This window comes from Aedes albopictus, chromosome 1 (genome assembly GCF_035046485.1).
Source record: "Aedes albopictus strain Foshan chromosome 1, AalbF5, whole genome shotgun sequence".
Taxonomy (NCBI): Eukaryota; Metazoa; Arthropoda; class Insecta; order Diptera; family Culicidae; genus Aedes; species Aedes albopictus.
In genome coordinates, this window is record NC_085136.1 from 193,117,481 (window position 1) to 193,135,286 (window position 17,806).

Genomic DNA, 17,806 nt, shown 5'->3' on the forward strand with positions numbered 1-17,806 from the left:
TTATTTGATGCATTTCATTTTTTTTTGTATGATGTGCAAGGATAATGATTCTTCTTATTTCTTGCATAACATTCCAACTGGGACAGAGCCTGTTTCTCAGCTCAGTTGTAAAACATGCAGCAATAAATTCCATTGGAAACAATCATGGGGGGTCCTTGGGAAATGATACCTTTGGGGAATCTAATCAACAAGTTGGACATTTGAGGAGAAGTTGGGGATTCTTAAGGGACATTGGGGATTTTTAAGAGATATTGGGGATTTTTAAGGTGCATTGGGGATTTTAGGGCCGGTAAAGGGAACTTAGGAATCATGGGGGTCCTTGAGAAATGATACCTTTGGGGATTTTTAGGAGATATTGGGGATTTTTAAGGAACATTGGGGATTTTTAAGGAACATTGGGGATTTTAGGGCCGGTAAAGGGAACTTAGGAATAATGGGGGTCCTTGAGAAATGATACCTTTGGGGAATCTAATCAACAAGTTAGACATTTTAGGAGAAGTTGGGGATTTTTAAGGAACATTGGGGATTTTTAAGAGATATTCGGGATTTTTAAGGAGCATTGGGGATTTTAGGGACGGTAAAGGGAACTTAGAAATCATGGGGGTCCTTGAGAAATGATACCTTTGGGGATTTTTAGGAGATATTGGGGATTTTTAAGGAACATTGGGGATTTTTAAGGAACATTGGGGATTTTAGGGCCGGTAAAGGGAACTTAGGAATAATGGGGGTCCTTGGAAAATTTAGGATTTTAGGATTTTAGGAGAAGTTGGGAATTCTTAAGGGACATTGGGGATTTTTAAGAGATATTGGGGATTTTTAAGGAGCATTGGGGATTTTAGGGCCGGTAAAGGGAACTTAGGAATAATGGGGGTCCTTGAGAAATGATACCTTTGGGGAATCTAATCAACAAGTTGGACATTTTAGGAGAAGTTGGGGATTTTTAAGGAACATTGGGGATTTTTAAGAGATATTAGGGATTTTTAAGGAGCATTGGGGATTTTAGGGCCGGTAAAGGGAACTTAGAAATCATGGGGGTCCTTGAGAAATGATACCTTTGGGGATTTTTAGGAGATATTGGGGATTTTTAAGGAACATTGGGGATTTTTAAGGAACATTGGGGATTTTAGGGCCGGTAAAGGGAACTTAGGAATAATGGGGGTCCTTGGAAAATTTAGGATTTTAGGATTTTAGGAGAAGTTGGGAATTCTTAAGGGACATTGGGGATTTTTAAGAGATATTGGGGATTTTTAAGGAGCATTGGGGATTTTAGGGCCGGTAAAGGGAACTTAGGAATAATGGGGGTCCTTGAGAAATGATACCTTTGGGGAATCTAATCAACAAGTTGGACATTTTAGGAGAAGTTGGGGATTTTTAAGGAACATTGGGGATTTTTAAGAGATATTCGGGATTTTTAAGGAGCATTGGGGATTTTAGGGCCGGTAAAGGGAACTTAGAAATCATGGGGGTCCTTGAGAAATGATACCTTTGGGGATTTTTAGGAGATATTGGGGATTTTTAAGGAACATTGGGGATTTTTAAGGAACATTGGGAATTTTAGGGCCGGTAAAGGGAACTTAGGAATAATGGGGGTCCTTGGAAAATTTAGGATTTTAGGATTTTAGGAGAAGTTGGGAATTCTTAAGGGACATTGGGGATTTTTAAGAGATATTGGGGATTTTTAAGGAGCATTGGGGATTTTAGGGCCGGTAAAGGGAACTTAGGAATAATGGGGGTCCTTGAGAAATGATACCTTTGGGGAATCTAATCAACAAGTTGGACATTTTAGGAGAAGTTGGGGATTTTGAAGGGACATTGGGGATTTTTAAGAGATATTCGGGATTTTTAAGGAGCATTGGGGATTTTAGGGCCGGTAAAGGGAACTTAGGAATCATGGGGGTCCTTGAGAAATGATACCTTTGGGGATTTTTAGGAGATATTGGGGATTTTTAAGGAACATTGGGGATTTTAGGGCCGGTAAAGGGAACTTAGGAATAATGGGGGTCCTTGGAAAATTTAGGATTTTAGGATTTTAGGAGAAGTTGGGAATTCTTAAGGGACATTGGGGATTTTTAAGAGATATTGGGGATTTTTAAGGAGCATTGGGGATTTTAGGGCCGGTAAAGGGAACTTAGGAATAATGGGGGTCCTTGAGAAATGATACCTTTGGGGAATCTAATCAACAAGTTGGACATTTTAGGAGAAGTTGGGGATTTTTAAGGAACATTGGGGATTTTTAAGAGATATTAGGGATTTTTAAGGAGCATTGGGGATTTTAGGGCCGGTAAAGGGAACTTAGGAATCATGGGGGTCCTTGAGAAATGATACCTTTGGGGATTTTTAGGAGATATTGGGGATTTTTAAGGAACATTGGGGATTTTTAAGGAACATTGGGGATTTTAGGGCCGGTAAAGGGAACTTAGGAATAATGGGGGTCCTTGGAAAATTTAGGATTTTAGGATTTTAGGAGAAGTTGGGAATTCTTAAGGGACATTGGGGATTTTTAAGAGATATTGGGGATTTTTAAGGAGCATTGGGGATTTTAGGGCCGGTAAAGGGAACTTAGGAATAATGGGGGTCCTTGAGAAATGATACCTTTGGGGAATCTAATCAACAAGTTGGACATTTTAGGAGAAGTTGGGGATTTTTAAGGAACATTGGGGATTTTTAAGAGATATTCGGGATTTTTAAGGAGCATTGGGGATTTTAGGGCCGGTAAAGGGAACTTAGAAATCATGGGGGTCCTTGAGAAATGATACCTTTGGGGATTTTTAGGAGATATTGGGGATTTTTAAGGAACATTGGGGATTTTTAAGGAACATTGGGGATTTTAGGGCCGGTAAAGGGAACTTAGGAATAATGGGGGTCCTTGGAAAATTTAGGATTTTAGGATTTTAGGAGAAGTTGGGAATTCTTAAGGGACATTGGGGATTTTTAAGAGATATTGGGGATTTTTAAGGAGCATTGGGGATTTTAGGGCCGGTAAAGGGAACTTAGGAATAATGGGGGTCCTTGAGAAATGATACCTTTGGGGAATCTAATCAACAAGTTGGACATTTTAGGAGAAGTTGGGGATTTTGAAGGGACATTGGGGATTTTTAAGAGATATTCGGGATTTTTAAGGAGCATTGGGGATTTTAGGGCCGGTAAAGGGAACTTAGGAATCATGGGGGTCCTTGAGAAATGATACCTTTGGGGATTTTTAGGAGATATTGGGGATTTTTAAGGAACATTGGGGATTTTTAAGGAACATTGGGGATTTTAGGGCCGGTAAAGGGAACTTAGGAATAATGGGGGTCCTTGGAAAATTTAGGATTTTAGGATTTTAGGAGAAGTTGGGAATTCTTAAGGGACATTGGGGATTTTTAAGAGATATTGGGGATTTTTAAGGAGCATTGGGGATTTTAGGGCCGGTAAAGGGAACTTAGGAATAATGGGGGTCCTTGAGAAATGATACCTTTGGGGAATCTAATCAACAAGTTGGACATTTTAGGAGAAGTTGGGGATTTTGAAGGGACATTGGGGATTTTTAAGAGATATTCGGGATTTTTAAGGAGCATTGGGGATATTAGGGCCGGTAAAGGGAACTTAGGAATCATGGGGGTCTTTGAGAAATGATACCTTTGGGGATTTTTAGGAGATATTGGGGATTTTTAAGGAACATTGGGGATTTTAGGGCCGGTAAAGGGAACTTAGGAATAATGGGGGTCCTTGGAAAATTTAGGATTTTAGGATTTTAGGAGAAGTTGGGAATTCTTAAGGGACATTGGGGATTTTTAAGAGATATTGGGGATTTTTAAGGAGCATTGGGGATTTTAGGGCCGGTAAAGGGAACTTAGGAATAATGGGGGTCCTTGAGAAATGATACCTTTGGGGAATCTAATCAACAAGTTGGACATTTTAGGAGAAGTTGGGGATTTTGAAGGGACATTGGGGATTTTGAAGGGACATTGGGGATTTTTAAGAGATATTCGGGATTTTTAAGGAGCATTGGGGATTTTAGGGCCGGTAAAGGGAACTTAGGAATCATGGGGGTCCTTGAGAAATGATACCTTTGGGGATTTTTAGGAGATATTGGGGATTTTTAAGGAACATTGGGGATTTTTAAGGAACATTGGGGATTTTAGGGCCGGTAAAGGGAACTTAGGAATAATGGGGGTCCTTGAGAAATGATACCTTTGGGGAATCTAATCAACAAGTTGGACATTTTAGGAGAAGTTGGGGATTCTTAAGGGACATTGGGGATTTTTAGGAGATATTGGGGATATTTAAGGAACATTGGGGATTTTTAAGGAACTTTGGGGACTTTTAGGAGATATTGTGGCGGATAAAGGGAACTTAGGAATAATGGGGGTCCTTGGAAAATGATACCTTTTGGAATCTAATCAACAAGTTGGACATTTTAGGAGAAGTTGGGGATTCTTAAGGAACATTGGGGATTTTTAGGAGATATTGGGGCCGGTAAAGGGAACTTAGGAATCATGGAGTTCCTTGGGATATGATACCTTTGGGGAATCTAATCAACAAGTTGGACATTTTAGGAGAAGTTGGGGATTCTTAAGGGACATTGGGGATTTTTAGGAGATATTGGGGATTTTCAAGGAACATTGGGGATTTTTAAGGAACATTGGGGATTTTAGGGCCGGTAAAGGGACCTTAGGAATAATGGGGGTCCTTGGAAAATTTAGGATTTTAGGAGAAGTTGGGAATTCTTAAGGGACATTGGGGATGTTTAAGAGATATTGGGGATTTTTAGGAGATATTGGGGTGGGCAAAGGAAAGGAATAATGGGCAAAGGAACTTAGGAATAATGGGGGTCCTTGGAAAATGATACCTTTGGGGAATCTAATCAACCAGTTGGACATTTGAGGAGATATTGGGGTTTCTTAAGAAACGTTGGAGATTTTTAGGAGATATTGGGGCGGGTAAAGGGAACTTAGGAATCATGGGGGTCCTCCAGAAATGATACCTTTGGGGAATCTAATCAACAAGTTGGGCATTTTAGGAGAAGTTGAAAAGACGCGGACACGTTCAATGCTTCCAGTGAGCTTTTCGCTCTTTTAAGGAAGCACGACACTAGACAACGGACTAGCATGCAACGCCCAGTGGCACAGCCGAAAACTTTTCCTGACAGCTGCGGCGGGAATCGAACCCGCGCTCCTCAGCACGATGCGACTAAGAGCTTGGGGACCCTAGCCGCACGACCACGGAGCCGGATTGGGGATTCTTAAGGGACATTGGGGATTTTTAAGAGATATTGGGGATTTTTAAGGAGCGTTGGGGATTTTAGGGCCGGTAAAGGGAACTTAGGAATCATGGGGGTCCTTGGAAAATGATACCTTGGGGGAATCTAATCAACAAGTTGGACATTTTAGGAGAAGATGGGGATTCTTAAGGGACATTGGGGATTTTTAAGAGATATTGGGGATTTTTAGGAGATATTGGGGCGGGTAAAGGGAACTTAGGAATCATGGGGGTCCTCCAGAAATGATACCTTTGGGGAATCTAATCAACAAGTTGGACATTTTAGGAGAAGTTGGAGATTCTTAAGGGACATTGGGGGTTTTTAGGAGATATTGGGGACTTTTAAGGAACATTGGGGATTTTTAAGGAACATTGGGGATTTTAGGGCCGGTAAAGGGAACTTAGGAATCATGGGGGTCCTTGAGAAATGATACCTTTGGGGATTTTTAGGAGATATTGGGGATTTTTAAGGAACATTGGGGATTTTTAAGGAACATTGGGGATTTTTTGGATATATTGGGGCCGGTAAAGGGAACTTAGGAATAATGGGGGTCCTTGAGAAATGATTACTTTGGGGAGTCTAATTAACAAGTTGGTCATTTGAGGAGAAGTTGGGATTCTTAAGTGACATTGGGGATTTTTAGAAGATATTGGGGAATCTAATGAACAAGTTGGACATTTTAGGAGAAGTTGGGGATTCTTAATTAACATTGGGGTTTTTAGGAGATATTGGGGATTTTTAAGGAACATTGGGGATTTTTAGGAGATATTGGGGAGGGTAAAGGGAACTTAGGAATCATGGGGGTCCTTGGGAAATGATACCTTTGGGAAATCTAATCAATGATTTGGACATTTCAGGAGTTGTTGGGGATTCTTAAGGAACATTGGGGATTTTTAGGAGATATTGGGGATTTTTAAGGAACACTTGTGATTTTTAAGGAACATTGGGGATTTTTAAGGAACATTGAGGATTTTTATAATATCTCCTAAAAAACCCCAATGCTCCTTAAAAATCCCCAATATCTCCTAAAAATCCCCAATGTTCCTTAAGAATCCCCAACTTCTCCTAAAATGTCCAGATTGTTGATTAGATTCCCCAAAGGTATCATTTTTCAAGGACCCCCATGATTCCTAAGTTCCCTTTACTCTCCCCAATATCTCCTCAAAATCCACAATGTTCCTTAAGAATCCCCAACTTCTCCTAAAATGTCCAACTTGTTGATTAGATTCCCCAAAGGTATCATTTCTTAAGGACCCCCATGATTCCTAAGTTCCCTTTATCCGCCCCAATATCTCCTAAAAGTCCCCAATGTTCCTTAAGAATCCCCAACTTCTCCTAAAATGTCCAGATTGTTGATTAGATTCCCCAAAGGTATCATTTTTCAAGGACTCCCATGATTCCTAAGTTCCCTTTACTCTCCCCAATATCTCCTCAAAATCCACAATGTTCCTTAAGAATCCCCAACTTCTCCTAAAATATCCAACTTGTCGATTAGATTCCCCAAAGGTATCATTTCTCAAGGACCCCCATGATTCCTAAGTTCCCTTTACCCTCCCCAATATCTCCTAAAAATCCCCAATGTTCCTTAAGAATCCCCAACTTCTCCTAAAATGTCCAACTTATTGATTAGATTCCCCAATGGTATCATTTCTCAAGGACCCCCATGATTCCTAAGTTATCTTTACCCGGCCCAATATCTCCTAAACATTCCTTAATGTTCCTTAAAAATCCCCAATATCTTCTAAAAATCCCCAATGTTCCTAAAGATTCCCCAACTTCTCCTAAAATATCCAACTTGTTGATTAGATTTCCCAACGGCATCATTTCCCAAGGACCCCCATGATTCCTAAGTTCCCTTTACCCGCCCCAATATCTCCTAAAAATCCCCAATGTTCCTTAAAAATCCCCAATATCTCCTAAAAATCCCCATTGTTCCTTAAGAATCCCCAACTTCTCCTGAAATGTCCAACCTGTTGATTAGATTCCCCAAAGGTTTCATTTCTGAAGGACCCCATGATTCCTAAGTTCCCTTTACCCTCCCAAATATCTCCTAAAAATCCCCAATGCTCCTTAAAAATCTCCAATATCTCCTAAAAATCCCCAATGTTCCTTAAGAATCTTCAACTTCTCCTGAAATGTCCAACTTGTTGATTAGATTCCCCAAAGGTTTCATTTCTGAAGGACCCCATGATTCCTAAGTTCCCTTTACCCTCTTAAATATCTCCTAAAAATCCCCAATGCTCCTTAAAAATCTCCAATATCTCCTAAAAATCCCCAATGTTCCTTAAGAATCTTCAACTTCTTCTAAAATGTCCAACTTGTTGATTAGATTCCCCAAAGGTATCATTTCTCAAGGACCCCCATGATTCCTAAGTTCCCTTTACCCGCCCCAATATCTCCTAAAAATCCCCAATGTTCCTTAAAAATCCCCAATATCTCCTAAAAATCCCCAAAGGTATCATTTCTCAAGGACCTCCATTATTCCTAAGTTCCCTTTACCGGCCCTAAAATCCCCAATGCTCCTTAAAAATCCCCAATATCTCTTAAAAATCCCCATTGTCCCTTAAGAATCCCCAACTTCTCCTAAAATGTCCAACTTGTTGATTAGATTCCCCAAAGGTATCATTTTCCAAGGACCCCCATTATTCCTAAGTTCCCTTTGCCCGCCACAATATCTCCTAAAAATCCCCAATATCTCTTAAAAATCCCCACTGTCCCTTAAGAATCCCCATCTTCTCCTAAAATGTCCAACTTGTTGATTAGATTCCCCCAAGGTATCATTTTCCAAGGACCCCCATGATTCCTAAGTTCCCTTTACCGGCCCTAAAATCCCCAACGCTCCTTAAAAATCCCCAATATCTCTTAAAAATCCCCAATGTCCCTTAAGAATCCCCAACTTCTCCTAAAATGCCCAACTTGTTGATTAGATTCCCCAAAGGTATCATTTCTGGAGGACCCCCATGATTCCTAAGTTCCCTTTACCCGCCCCAATATCTCCTAAAAATCTCCAACGTTTCTTAAGAAACCCCAATATCTCCTCAAATGTCCAACTTGTTAATTAGATTCCCCAAAGGTATCATTTTCCAAGGACCCCCATTATTCCTAAGTTCCTTTGCCCATTATTCCTTTCCTTTGCCCACCCCAATATCTCCTAAAAATCCCCAATATCTCTTAAAAATCCCCAATGTCCCTTAAGAATTCCCAACTTCTCCTAAAATCCTAAATTTTCCAAGGACCCCCATTATTCCTAAGGTCCCTTTACCGGCCCTAAAATCCCCAATGTTCCTTAAAAATCCCCAATGTTCCTTGAAAATCCCCAATATCTCCTAAAAATCCCCAATGTCCCTTAAGAATCCCCAACTTCTCCTAAAATGTCCAACTTGTTGATTAGATTCCCCAAAGGTATCATATCCCAAGGAACTCCATGATTCCTAAGTTCCCTTTACCGGCCCCAATATCTCCTAAAAATCCCCAATGTTCCTTAAGAATCCCCAACTTCTCCTAAAATGTCCAACTTGTTGATTAGATTCCCCAAAGGTATCATTTTCCAAGGACCCCCATTATTCCTAAGTTCCCTTTATCCGCCACAATATCTCCTAAAAGTCCCCAAAGTTCCTTAAAAATCCCCAATGTTCCTTAAATATCCCCAATATCTCCTTTTCCAAGGACCCCCATTATTCCTAAGTTCCCTTTATCCGCCACAATATCTCCTAAAAGTCCCCAAAGTTCCTTAAAAATCCCCAATGTTCCTTAAATATCCCCAATATCTCCTAAAAATCCCCAATGTCCCTTAAGAATCCCCAACTTCTCCTAAAATGTCCAACTTGTTGATTAGATTCCCCAAAGGTATCATTTCTCAAGGACCCCCATTATTCCTAAGTTCCCTTTACCGGCCCTAAAATCCCCAATGTTCCTTAAAAATCCCCAATGTCCCTTCAAAATCCCCAATGTCCCTTAAGAATTCCCAACTTCTCCTAAAATCCTAAATTTTCCAAGGACCCCCATTATTCCTAAGTTCCCTTTACCGGCCCTAAAATCCCCAATGTTCCTTAAAAATCCCCAATATCTCCTAAAAATCCCCAAAGGTATCATTTCTCAAGGACCCCCATGATTCCTAAGTTCCCTTTACCGGCCCTAAAATCCCCAATGCTCCTTAAAAATCCCGAATATCTCTTAAAAATCCCCAATGTCCCTTCAAAATCCCCAACTTCTCCTAAAATGTTCAACTTGTTGATTAGATTCCCCAAAGGTATCATTTCTCAAGGACCCCCATTATTCCTAAGTTCCCTTTACCGGCCCTAAAATCCCCAATGCTCCTTAAAAATCCCCAATATCTCTTAAAAATCCCCAATGTCCCTTAAGAATTCCCAACTTCTCCTAAAATCCTAAAATCCTAAATTTTCCAAGGACCCCCATTATTCCTAAGTTCCCTTTACCGGCCCTAAAATCCCCAATGTTCCTTAAAAATCCCCAATGTTCCTTAAAAATCCCCAATATCTCCTAAAAATCCCCAAAGGTATCATTTCTCAAGGACCCCCATGATTTCTAAGTTCCCTTTACCGGCCCTAAAATCCCCAATGCTCCTTAAAAATCCCGAATATCTCTTGAAAATCCCCAATGTTCCTTAAAAATCCCCAACTTCTCCTAAAATGTCCAACTTGTTGATTAGATTCCCCAAAGGTATCATTTCTCAAGGACCCCCATTATTCCTAAGTTCCCTTTACCGGCCCTAAAATCCCCAATGTTCCTTAAAAATCCCCAATGTTCCTTAAAAATCCCCAATATCTCCTAAAAATCCCCAAAGGTATCATTTCTCAAGGACCCCCATGATTCTTAAGTTCCCTTTACCGGCCCTAAAATCCCCAATGTTCCTTAAAAATCCCCAATGTTCCTTAAAAATCCCCAATATCTCCTAAAAATCCCCAAAGGTATCATTTCTCAAGGACCCCCATGATTCTTAAGTTCCCTTTACCGGCCCTAAAATCCCCAATGTCCCTTAAGAATCCCCAACTTCTCCTAAAATGTCCAACTAGTTGATTAGATTCCCCAAAGGTTCCCATTGCCCGCCCCAATATCTCCTAAAAATCCCCAATATCTCTTAAAAATCCCCAATGTCCCTTAAGAATCCCCATCTTCTCCTAAAATGTCCAACTTGTTGATTAGATTCCCCCAAGGTATCATTTTCCAAGGACCCCCATGATTCCTAAGTTCCCTTTACCGGCCCTAAAATCCCCAACGCTCCTTAAAAATCCCCAATATCTCTTAAAAATCCCCAATGTCCCTTAAGAATCCCCAGCTTCTCCTAAAATGCCCAACTTGTTGATTAGATTCCCCAAAGGTATCATTTCTGGAGGACCCCCATGATTCCTAAGTTCCCTTTACCCGCCCCAATATCTCCTAAAAATCTCCAACGTTTCTTAAGAAACCCCAATATCTCCTCAAATGTCCAACTTGTTGATTAGATTCCCCAAAGGTATCATTTTCCAAGGACCCCCATTATTCCTAAGTTCCTTTGCCCATTATTCCTTTCCTTTGCCCACCCCAATATCTCCTAAAAATCCCCAATATCTCTTAAAAATCCCCAATGTCCCTTAAGAATTCCCAACTTCTCCTAAAATCCTAAATTTTCCAAGGACCCCCATTATTCCTAAGGTCCCTTTACCGGCCCTAAAATCCCCAATGTTCCTTAAAAATCCCCAATGTTCCTTGAAAATCCCCAATATCTCCTAAAAATCCCCAATGTCCCTTAAGAATCCCCAACTTCTCCTAAAATGTCCAACTTGTTGATTAGATTCCCCAAAGGTATCATATCCCAAGGAACTCCATGATTCCTAAGTTCCCTTTACCGGCCCTAAAATCCCCAATGTTCCTTAAAAATCCCCAATGTTCCTTGAAAATCCCCAATATCTCCTAAAAACCCCCAATGTTCCTTAAGGATCCCCAACTTCTCCTAAAATGTCCAACTTATTGATTAGATTCCCCAAAGGTATCATTTTCCAAGGACCCCCATTATTCCTAAGTTCCCTTTATCCGCCACAATATCCCCTAAAAGTCCCCAAAGTTCCTTAAAAATCCCCAATGTTCCTTAAATATCCCCAATATCTCCTTAAAATCCCCAATGTCCCTTAAGAATCCCCAACTTCTCCTAAAATGTCCAACTTGTTGATTAGATTCCCCAAAAGTATCATTTCTCAAGGACCCCCATTATTCCTAAGTTCCCTTTACCGGCCCTAAAATCTCCAATGTTCCTTAAAAATCCCCAATGTTCCTTAAAAATCCCCAATATCTCCTAAAAATCCCCAAAGGTATCATTTCTCAAGGACCCCCATGATTCCTAAGTTCCCTTTACCGGCCCTAAAATCCCCAATGCTTCTTAAAAATCCCGAATATCTCTTAAAAATCCCCAATGTCCCTTCAAAATCCCCAACTTCTCCTAAAATGTCCAACTTGTTGATTAGATTCCCCAAAGGTATCATTTCTCAAGGACCCCCATTATTCCTAAGTTCCCTTTACCGGCCCTAAAATCCCCAATGCTCCTTAAAAATCCCCAATATCTCTTAAAAATCCCCAATGTCCCTTAAGAATTCCCAACTTCTCCTAAAATCCTAAAATCCTAAATTTTCCAAGGACCCCCATTATTCCTAAGTTCCCTTTACCGGCCCTAAAATCCCCAATGTTCCTTAAAAATCCCCAATGTTCCTTAAAAATCCCCAATATCTCCTAAAAATCCCCAAAGGTATCATTTCTCAAGGACCCCCATGATTTCTAAGTTCCCTTTACCGGCCCTAAAATCCCCAATGCTCCTTAAAAATCCCGAATATCTCTTGAAAATCCCCAATGTTCCTTAAAAATCCCCAACTTCTCCTAAAATGTCCAACTTGTTGATTAGATTCCCCAAAGGTATCATTTCTCAAGGACCCCCATTATTCCTAAGTTCCCTTTACCGGCCCTAAAATCCCCAATGCTCCTTAAAAATCCCCAATATCTCTTAAAAATCCCCAATGTCCCTTAAGAATTCCCAACTTCTCCTAAAATCCTAAAATCCTAAATTTTCCAAGGACCCCCATTATTCCTAAGTTCCCTTTACCGGCCCTAAAATCCCCAATGTTCCTTAAAAATCCCCAATGTTCCTTAAAAATCCCCAATATCTCCTAAAAATCCCCAAAGGTATCATTTCTCAAGGACCCCCATGATTTCTAAGTTCCCTTTACCGGCCCTAAAATCCCCAATGCTCCTTAAAAATCCCGAATATCTCTTAAAAATCCCCAATGTTCCTTAAAAATCCCCAACTTCTCCTAAAATGTCCAACTTGTTGATGAGATTCCCCAAAGGTATCATTTCTCAAGGACCCCCATTATTCCTAAGTTCCCTTTACCGGCCCTAAAATCCCCAATGTTCCTTAAAAATCCCCAATGTTCCTTAAAAATCCCCAATATCTCCTAAAAATCCCCAAAGGTATCATTTCTCAAGGACCCCCATGATTCCTAAGTTCCCTTTACCGGCCCTAAAATCCCCAATGCTCCTTAAAAATCCCGAATATCTCTTAAAAATCCCTAATGTCCCTTCAAAATCCCCAACTTCTCCTAAAATGTCCAACTTGTTGATTAGATTCCCCAAAGGTATCATTTCTCAAGGACCCCCATTATTCCTAAGTTCCCTTTACCGGCCCTAAAATCCCCAATGCTCCTTAAAAATCCCCAATATCTCTTAAAAATCCCCAATGTCCCTTAAGAATTCCCAACTTCTCCTAAAATCCTAAAATCCTAAATTTTCCAAGGACCCCCATTATTCCTAAGTTCCCTTTACCGGCCCTAAAATCCCCAATGTTCCTTAAAAATCCCCAATGTTCCTTAAAAATCCCCAATATCTCCTAAAAATCCCCAAAGGTATCATTTCTCAAGGACCCCCATGATTTCTAAGTTCCCTTTACCGGCCCTAAAATCCCCAATGCTCCTTAAAAATCCCGAATATCTCTTGAAAATCCCCAATGTTCCTTAAAAATCCCCAACTTCTCCTAAAATGTCCAACTTGTTGATTAGATTCCCCAAAGGTATCATTTCTCAAGGACCCCCATTATTCCTAAGTTCCCTTTACCGGCCCTAAAATCCCCAATGCTCCTTAAAAATCCCCAATATCTCTTAAAAATCCCCAATGTCCCTTAAGAATTCCCAACTTCTCCTAAAATCCTAAAATCCTAAATTTTCCAAGGACCCCCATTATTCCTAAGTTCCCTTTACCGGCCCTAAAATCCCCAATGTTCCTTAAAAATCCCCAATGTTCCTTAAAAATCCCCAATATCTCCTAAAAATCCCCAAAGGTATCATTTCTCAAGGACCCCCATGATTTCTAAGTTCCCTTTACCGGCCCTAAAATCCCCAATGCTCCTTAAAAATCCCGAATATCTCTTAAAAATCCCCAATGTTCCTTAAAAATCCCCAACTTCTCCTAAAATGTCCAACTTGTTGATGAGATTCCCCAAAGGTATCATTTCTCAAGGACCCCCATTATTCCTAAGTTCCCTTTACCGGCCCTAAAATCCCCAATGTTCCTTAAAAATCCCCAATGTTCCTTAAAAATCCCCAATATCTCCTAAAAATCCCCAAAGGTATCATTTCTCAAGGACCCCCATGATTCCTAAGTTCCCTTTACCGGCCCTAAAATCCCCAATGCTCCTTAAAAATCCCGAATATCTCTTAAAAATCCCCAATGTCCCTTCAAAATCCCCAACTTCTCCTAAAATATCCAACTTGTTGATTAGATTCCCCAAAGGTATCATTTCTCAAGGACCCCCATTATTCCTAAGTTCCCTTTACCGGCCCTAAAATCCCCAATGCTCCTTAAAAATCCCCAATATCTCTTAAAAATCCCCAATGTCCCTTAAGAATTCCCAACTTCTCCTAAAATCCTAAAATCCTAAATTTTCCAAGGACCCCCATTATTCCTAAGTTCCCTTTACCGGCCCTAAAATCCCCAATGTTCCTTAAAAATCCCCAATGTTCCTTAAAAATCCCCAATATCTCCTAAAAATCCACAAAGGTATCATTTCTCAAGGACCCCCATGATTTCTAAGTTCCCTTTACCGGCCCTAAAATCCCCAATGCTCCTTAAAAATCCCGAATATCTCTTAAAAATCCCCAATGTTCCTTAAAAATCCCCAACTTCTCCTAAAATGTCCAACTTGTTGATTAGATTCCCCAAAGGTATCATTTCTCAAGGACCCCCATTATTCCTAAGTTCCCTTTACCGGCCCTAAAATCCCCAATGCTCCTTAAAAATCCCCAATATCTCTTAAAAATCCCCAATGTCCCTTAAGAATTCCCAACTTCTCCTAAAATCCTAAAATCCTAAATTTTCCAAGGACCCCCATTATTCCTAAGTTCCCTTTACCGGCCCTAAAATCCCCAATGTTCCTTAAAAATCCCCAATGTTCCTTAAAAATCCCCAATATCTCCTAAAAATCCCCAAAGGTATCATTTCTCAAGGACCCCCATGATTTCTAAGTTCCCTTTACCGTCCCTAAAATCCCCAATGCTCCTTAAAAATCCCGAATATCTCTTAAAAATCCCCAATGTTCCTTAAAAATCCCCAACTTCTCCTAAAATGTCTAACTTGTTGATTAGATTCCCCAAAGGTATCATTTCTCAAGGACCCCCATTATTCCTAAGTTCCCTTTACCGGCCCTAAAATCCCCAATGTTCCTTAAAAATCCCCAATGTTCCTTAAAAATCCCCAATATCTCCTAAAAATCCCCAAAGGTATCATTTCTCAAGGACCCCCATGATTCCTAAGTTCCCTTTACCGGCCCTAAAATCCCCAATGCACCTTAAAAATCCCCAATATCTCTTAAAAATCCCCAATGTCCCTTAAGAATCCCCAACTTCTCCTAAAATGTCCAACTTGTTGATTAGATTCCCCAAAGGTATCATTTCCCAAGGACCCCCCATGATTGTTTCCAATGGAATTTATTGCTGCATGTTTTACAACTGAGCTGAGAAACAGGCTCTGTCCCAGTTGGAATGTTATGCAAGAAATAAGAAGAATCATTATCCTTGCACATCATACAAAAAAAAATGAAATGCATCAAATAAGTGCATGCTCTAAATTGCCGCACGCATAGACCCCCCCATCTGAACAGCACCGCAGCAGAGCTACGAGTGCGAAGGATTTAAATGATTGCTCTTGTAAATACACTTTCGTCGGCGCTTTCCTTTCGCTCCGTCGAAAAACAAGTTCACTGCACGTCGCACTTAGTATGCGCAAATCCAAACTCCGCCTCGAATGATTCCACAGGCGGAGATGTGACGCGACAAAGAGCGAGCTCGTTTTCTGTATGCGATGACATCACCAGCAGCCAAGCCAGCAGCAGTAGTCGTCCTCATGCCGTGGAGCAACAGCACACGAACGCACGACGGATAGGGTGATGACCATTGTTTTGGCATGAAGTTAATGCAATTTGGAACGTTATTTTCAAAAACATTTTTTGGCTTAACTACAAAAGATAGAGTTTTGGTGTCAAAGAAACATTTTTAGGGAACAAGTTCGTGCATGTTTTGTAGAAGAACTTTTTTTAACAAAAGCTTTATTTTCATATGTAAATCATCAAAAATGTCCAAAAAAGTGTCGATTTTTTCGACCAATTTTGCATTATTTTTCAATTTAAGGCCTTTAAAACTATTTTTACAAAGTAAACGTCCAAGAGACTAAGAAAGTAGAAGTTATTAGCTTTCAATTCGTGCGCTGAGAAAGTTTGTACGATTGATAGTTTAGTAGATACAGGACTTCAAAGATAACCAAAAATTAAAAATTTAAAATGTGATTAACTCACTTAGCAGTGATTTCCGACCCTATGTTCCATGGGAACTTTTTCATCTCTCATCAAGACCTATCAGCCCTGAAAATATCCAAAACCCGGAACCAAACACCCTGTATATATATATATATATATATATATATATATATATATATATATATATATATATATATATATATATATATATATATATATATATATATATATATATATATATATATATATATATATATATATATATATATATATATATATATATATATATATATATATATATATATATATATATATATATTTGAAAAATTCATAATTATAAATAATTGTATATTTAAAAGTGCACTTCAATACATATTGCGATCAAACATTACATTTCCTAAGAATATACATTTGTAAAATTTTGAAGTTTTTTATGTATAGGAAAGACCCTTCCTTGGTTGAATAAATAACACAAAATCTCCTAGAAAATTGAGTTTCATTGGATTCTGGGATTGTTATGGACTTCACTGGTTTTATTGTTGATAACAAAATACACTGAAAAAAAAATCATTCGAACAAGAAAAAGTTTTTGTTAGAAAAACTTTTTTTCCTTAAAAGTGCCTATCTTGTGATGTATGGACGGTTGGTAGGGAACATAATTACCTGTCTTGAGACAAAATTTAATCAAAATCAAAAATGGTGTTTTTTTTTAAATCAACTTTGAATTTTTAGAAATGATTTTTTTCAGTGTAGGGCTCATTTTGGATTTTTTTCAGTATTTTTTTCTTAAAATTTGACTTATTTTGTGATAATCACCCATACAACACTTTTTTGTAGGAGTAGTCATTTTTTGATTAAAAACATTTTTAAAAAATCCATAAAAAAAAGTTTAGCCCCTTTCAAAAGTCAGTCGAGAAAAAAAATTAGAAAAATGAGTATGCAAAAAGGCTTATCTGGGCAAGGTCTACACACCAAGAAAGTTTCGTTGTAATCTGAGAGGGTGCTGCCAACATTTGTTCGAGTTGGCGCGAAATCCGTCTATTGATTTACGGACCACAATCGCCAGTTACACATAACAAATATACAGTACACTCTGTACTAAAGAGATTCTACAAGCAACAATGTATGGGGATTTGATACCATCATAAAGGGACATCCCTGTGCTACCATCGTGTTTGTCTTTCGCACTGATTTTCTCCCGCGGAAGTGAAACACATTCCCAAACAAACTTTACGATCTAACACTTGCATCCTTTTCGTTTTTATCCAGTTTTCCAACTTCTGTTTCTCCCATCCATTCAGAAAAAAAAACGAGCACATTCAAATTCCTGTACATATTCAGCAACACCTTGGTCGGCACCGACGCGCACTCCCTTTTATTGAGGAACCAGCAGCGACAGATATAACACAAAAAAGTGAAAGGTGCCACCGAGCACCAAGAAAGTTACTTTTCCAGCAGGAAAAGTTGAGATTTACGCACAGCTATCAAAAGTGCGAAACAAGCCAGTAAGACAGCGAAATGCTTTTCCCCGTGCGCTGCTGTCCTTCCGAAGCTTTTTATCTCTTCATTCCGCTAATTTTCGTTTGTGTAAACCACTTGAGAATAAACTTGATAAGAGCCTCTCCACACTGACTGTCACGAAACGAAAGACGCGGGTGACTCATCTTCGCTGAGCTACGTTCTCTTGTCGAATGTTTCCCCTGCGTTTTTCCACTCGGTTTGAAAGTGAACTCCACCACCTCACCAGCTGACTGTCATTTGATATCGAATCAACAGTC